At 51.0% G+C, this 6,000-nt stretch overlaps 1 protein-coding gene across 3 annotated transcripts in view; it reads left to right on the forward strand.

Moving 5' to 3' along the window:
* The first annotated feature begins 21 nt into the window (after positions 1-21).
* The window catches only part of si:ch211-137a8.2 (uncharacterized protein LOC777613 homolog), a 20,712-nt gene continuing 14,733 nt past the window's right edge, over positions 22-6,000 (forward strand). The window contains exon 1 of one of the 3 annotated variants that reach the window (XM_046390141.1): positions 22-260. The gene's annotated coding sequence lies outside the window, so the exon portion shown is untranslated. Of the gene's footprint in view, positions 261-2,917; positions 2,938-6,000 lie in introns of those variants that run through there. The other 2 variants (XM_046390139.1, XM_046390140.1) reach the window with 2 other exon arrangements.

The raw sequence follows: 6,000 nt of genomic DNA on the forward strand, positions 1-6,000 counted from the left end.
GGTGTGTGCGTGCGGACACGTTCAGAGGGGGCGTGGTTTTAAAAGTACCTGCAGCAGGTAGCTTCTTTTCAGTTCAGTCACTGGCTCGCTGCTTCCTGCTGCAGGCTGATGACAAGTCACCTGTGCAGGTGAGCGGAATCAACCCGCCGCTGTCAGCCGGAAGAACCTCACCTGAAGCACCGGCAGAGTCTCTGAGGAGTTTTTGTCTTTACCCACCAAGTCGGACGTGTTTTTCTTCTTCGTGCTTCCTGAAACAGCCGGTAAGTCGGTCATCACTCAGACGTTCGTGCGGTCACGTTCACCGCCGCTTCACGCATCACCTGCACGCACTTTGACTTCGCGTTCCGCATTCTGAGGCTGTTTGTTATGAGCCGCGAGCCGAAACTGCCGAGCAGCACACAAACACATCAGCCTAATGTGAGACTGGGAAGCGGTAATTTAGACTGTGTACAGCTCAGGAACCGGTTTTCAGTGTGTGTGTGTGAGTGTGTGCATGTCTGTGTGTGTGCGCGCGCGCGTCTGTGTGTGAGGCAGGAGTGTATCCAGTGTCCTGCCTGCCCTCAGGTGAAGAGTTTGTAAAGGCTGGTGTGGTGCGCGTGCCCCTCTGTTGCCATGGTGACGCTGACAGGTATCACATGCTGGTGTGGCGCAGACGGCTCGAGGTTTAACGAGCTCTCTGGCTTATCTGCAGCTTCAGGTGAATCCGTGATCGATCGGGGCTTGATTGGTGATTGGGTTTCCGATGCTTTTCTCCTGCAGTCTGTTTGAAAAGGAGGAATTTCTGAGCACACAGGTGAAATCCTTCACGGAGGTGCATGTTAGCGACCGATGTGGATCAGGTGTCGGCTGAACGCGGACTGATCCACCTTCAGGGAGGACGTTTCAGGTGTGCGGGGTCAGACAGGAAGACTAAACAGGACTCCAGCGAACTGAACGTCTGTACGTTAAGTCATGACGCTGCAGCGAGTTTCCATCTGCTGTTCACGTTTCAGGTTTCATCACACAAACACGCCCACACACACACACACTGTGTCAGTGTGTAGGAATGTGTGGTGCCACAGTGACAGCACAACAACAACAGACCAGACAGGGGAAGCGTGTGTCTGTGTCCCTGTCTGTTCCCTCACACGTGAAGCCATGCTTCAGGCTGGGCTGTGATTGGACTCTGGCAGCAGGAAGCGTCCAGGTGAAGGCCTGCTGATGTTCAGATGATCCTCAGTAGAGGCTGATGTGTTCACGTGCAGAAATATTTTTCTGAGCTCAGGCCTGTCACTCCCTTCAGTCTGCAGGCTCATCTTCAAACCTGAGCCTTCTTAAATAACCAGAAAGGAACCGACGTGCAGCACCAGACCTTGGCAGGTTGGTGTCCATCTGACGCAGTGACCGCTGTGTGACTTCCTGCGACATCCTGCCTGATGTCTTGTGTGAAGTCCTGCGTGACTTCCTGTGTGACGTACTGTGTGACCTCCTGCATGACGTGTCCCGCTTGATGTCCTGCTTGACTTCCTGCACGAGGTGCCGCCGAGCTCAGGTGAAGCAGCCTGCAGCTCCCACACTAACTGGGTCACATGTCTCACTGTGGCTACACCTGAGCTGGGCTGGGTGCTTCCTGTTACTGGAGACCAGGTTGACCCTGTTCAAACTACCGTAATGAGGACTGGAAATGGGACAGTCACAAAGCCTGTAGCTGTTGTAATAGGAATAAAGCTGTGAGTGTTTCAGATGTCCAGGACTGATTCCTGTCACTGTTAGTCGTTTGTCCAGCCGACTGAGTAGTGATGAGCCCTGAGGCTCATCTGCTGGACAACCAGGGAATAAACAGTGAAGAGTCCAGTTTGAGTGTGGGGGGAGGAGGGGGAGGAGGGGGAGGGGGAGGAGGGGGATGAAGGAGCTACCGACAGGAGGCTTTTGAAAGGCATTCATGTGTTTGTGTTGCTGAGTTTGCTGGGCTTCATTACGACTCAGATTACCTTCATTATGTCCCCCGTCCGTCCCTGCGGTGCTCTGACTCTTTGCTAGCTAACATCTGCAGGCTGATGTCCCCTCTGACGGCCATAACCACACATAATGTTATTACACCATTGAATCGCCTGCTCCCGTCAGCTTTATGGCTGCTGTTACCTGCAGCACCTCACCTGGGGCACAGAAACACTGTTAGCCTGCTCCCACTGCAGGGCCAAAGGATGCCGAGCTGGGCCAGTCTGAGCAGCAGGTCTCCAGGCACCACAACCACCACACGCTCGTTTAGAGTTGTGTGAGACAGGACCAGGCAAACGGCACAGTGTGTCTCTGTTTGACCCTGCAGAGCCAAAGCGGGCCCAACAACCCGGCGTCCGGCCCGGTTTCTGTGACAGGCCCAGTGAGGGTGATACCAGACTGTTCTGGTTCACACTGAACAACCAGAGGAGGCCAAGCAGAGCCAGCAGGGCTCCTTGTAAGCTGGGCTGAACGGGAGACAGACTGGCCTGGTCTGGTTGTATGGCTTTGGCAGTTCGGGTGGTCCTGATTGGTCTACTGATGTTAAACTGGTTCCAGAAACGGGTGCAGAGGGTTCGCCTGGTGTGGAGTGCAGCAGGGCCAACTGAACGTCCTGATTTTGCTGCTTCGAGGCCAAACGAAGCCGCCCACCTGCACATTAAACTCAGAGTTGTGGTTTTGTGCCTCAGTAGCAGCAGAACAGCTTTTCCTCCTGGGCCGTTTGTAAAAGACTGATTAAAGTGAGATTTCTCTTCTGTGAATCATTATTATGTTTTCGGTGCTTTAAGCCTGCAGCCTCCGTCTTTATTTGTCCCACGGAGTGAATTGAGCCGCAGACTGTAATGTCACACAGGAGACGTCGGACACAGAGAAGAAGAAGACGAACTTTGGCTCTGTGTCAGCGAGTCCAGAAACCTAACGATTTCGTGTGCCATTCAGACCTACAGAGACGTGACTGAGGTTTGAGATTGTTCTGAGATTTAATTTACGTGGTAGAAGTTTTCAGAAAGCACACGAGGACGTCACAGTGACGACGTTGTGTTGTGCTCCTGTGTGGACGTGTGGATCCCTTTGCTCTAAAAGTTAAAAATAAAAATGCTGTGCGATCTGCTGGTCTGATGGGGCTGGAAGTGTCCTGAACGTCACGCTGAAAGTCAGGACCTTAACCTCCACAGTCAGTTTTATTTCAACTGCAGTGTAGAGCAGACATGTTGCTGTGTGTTTACGCCGCACGCAGACAATCCCTGTTGGCGAGCAGCATTTCATCCTCCCGAGGCTGGAGCGTCTTATCGCGGTGTGAAACACGTCGTCGCTCTCGGTCTCTGGCTCTCAGCTGGCCTTGTCCTCTCGGTGTCTGATCCTCTCTGCTCATCCCAAACGCTTGCTCCTTTCAGTCCCTGTAATTCACTGCATTCTGCTGCCTCACGACGCCACTTCCAGCTTAGTTAGCTGAACATCCAAATCTCGGGAGAAACGTCGACGTATTTGGGTCATGAGATTAAGATCTGTTCGCTGAAAAGCCTCCTCTGACACCTTAAGAAATTTCAAAGTCTCGTTCAGCCTGAAACCAGATTGGACATAATCACTGAGCTCAGGATTATAAAGTCATATCTGTCTGATTGTGTTTCAGAAACCCAAACTGTGAGCCTGCTGATTGAGAAGAATAATGTGACATTTAAAGTAAAGTAGAAACTATGCGGTTGGTATTTTAACACCTCAGAGTCTTTACAATCAAACCGCTGGGTCCAAAGGTCAAAGATTCAGTCGTCGGGATGTTGAAACTTTATTTCAGCTTTATGTTGTGGTGATTTTTTGTGGTCCTAAACTGCTCAGGACAGGAGTGAAAAACTCCTTTATTTAAGTTTATTTTGGCAGGTTTAAGCTGACGGTACGAAAGACGGCTGTCAGTCTTCGGTGGACGTGAAAACAGAAAGTGGGGAGTAAAAGTGAGATGTGACGCAGTGCAGCTGCTCTTTGTGTTCAGGTGTTTCCAGCTGTGGCTCATCTTACTGCTGAAGTGGAACAGTTTGCTTTATGCTCCTCCAGACTCTGTTAGCTTCCTGCGTTTGCACTTTATTTACGTCTGTCTCACCTTCCCACATTGCAGAACCTGCTTCTTGTCCTCTTTGTGCTCACTCCGACCAGGCAGCGTCGCCACACCCTAAAACAAACTGCCGCCTCCCACTTTCACACACGCCAGTCTGATGATGGACTGGAAACCAGCATTTGAGATGCAGGTGTCACACATGAGGAAACAACAGCAGCCTTTTGGTACCAAACAGATGCGGGGCCCCTGAGGGGTTCCCTTCACACCTTCGAGGGCTTTTTTTGTGTCTTTGTGTGCACGCAGCCAATAGGAACGCTGACGTGCTGTAAGGCTGCCGACGGTCGGTGAGGTGGCGTCGCTTTCTGTGTGTGTTTTGTTCCCTTTCTGAGGCTACAGGTGCTAACACACACACACACACACACATCACTCGGGGCTCCTCTGGTGCTCGGACAGAAAAGAACAAAGTTTCCAGTCCTTGTGGTTCTTAGAACTGTGAGCCGAGTTCAAACATGAAAGCACATCTTTATGTCACCGATAGCTTTAGCACATCAGTATCGAGTCTCTGTGTCCAGTTATTTTAGGGATGATTTGTGAACCCACCCTCCAGATGTTCTCACCATCTCCTTCTCCCTTTCCTCCGTTTCCTCCCACCTTCTCTGCGTAAGTAGATAGCAGAGATCAGGTATCTTCACCCTCCCCTGTCTGTCTGTCTGTCTGTCTGTCTGTCGCTCCGTGAGGAGGACAGAAAAGCTGTTTGTTCCCTGCCAGTCTCCTTTTGTCCACATGAGACAATAGACTCCCTCTGGGGACAGAGAGGAGGAGGAGGAGGAAATGGGGAAAGGAGCAAAAAGAAACGAGGTTAGACAAAGGATTCAGGGCGATCAGAAACAGAATGTAATGTTCATCATGGTGTTTTAGTAAGTGTGTGGTCACCTGACACTAAGACAGGTTGTGTTTTTGTTTGAATGAGCCTTTTGTATCTACAGAGGAAGTGGCTCCTCCTCTGCAGAGTCCGCCATGTTTCTACAGGAGCCCAGAAGGGACAAACCAGACGGTGGCTTTACAGAGGTTGAGACGAGGGCTGTTCAGTTTGTGGCAGTCCTCATCCTCACCACAAGGTGTCGCTAAAGTTGTTTTTCACACTGGACCTCTGATGAACAACAAATAGAACTTATTCTTAAATGACTGTGTGTTTGTCTGTGTGAAGGTACCCGTCACACAGTCTACTAGAGCTTTGTTTAAAGTTTCTTTACTCTCCCGGTGGGATTGTTGTTGGTGCGGACCTGACTGCCAAAGCTAGCATGAGTTCAGTGACTTTGGACAGAAGTCAAACAGTCGGGAGAGGAGCAAAGTCAGCCGGCAGGACCCGAGCTGGAGGTCAGGAACACCAACAAGGCCGGCAGGAACAAGACCTCGGAGCTGGTTTATCTGTGGCTGCGTGACCTCAGAGTCTGCAGGTGGTGACGTCCTGAAGGTACCTGAGCTGTACTGTACGACAGCACCTGTCAGGCAGGAGGAGGAGGAGTTTCTGACAGTGGAGACCTTACGTTGTAGCTGTCTGTTGCACACTGTTGGTTCGTGTTTTTATACACTGAGAGAGTCCTCACAAGAATAGAAAGAAGACAGAGTCCAGTGAAGACAGGACACAGGTTTTGTGTCCAAACTCTCTGATCCTGAGGCGAGTCCTGTTAAATCCATGACGACTGTCCCAATCACGTTGCTGAGCAACAAGAACAACGTTCACATGTAAGAAACAAGCAAATGTGGATTATCTGACGTCTTGTCCCGACCTTTAGCCCGGAGGACGTTCAGATTCGGCAGTTGGTTTAAGCTCCGTGACCCTGAATAATGTCTCAAACGATATGTTTTAGTGCCACATGCTGTCCCATTTGTGCTGGTTTCACTGGGAGCATGTGGGCTCGGACAGACGGACAGAGTCATGTGGTGGAGAAAGAGCTGGCAGCTGGAGAGTCAGA

Source organism: Scatophagus argus, chromosome 5 (genome assembly GCF_020382885.2).
Source record: "Scatophagus argus isolate fScaArg1 chromosome 5, fScaArg1.pri, whole genome shotgun sequence".
Taxonomy (NCBI): domain Eukaryota; kingdom Metazoa; phylum Chordata; class Actinopteri; family Scatophagidae; genus Scatophagus; species Scatophagus argus.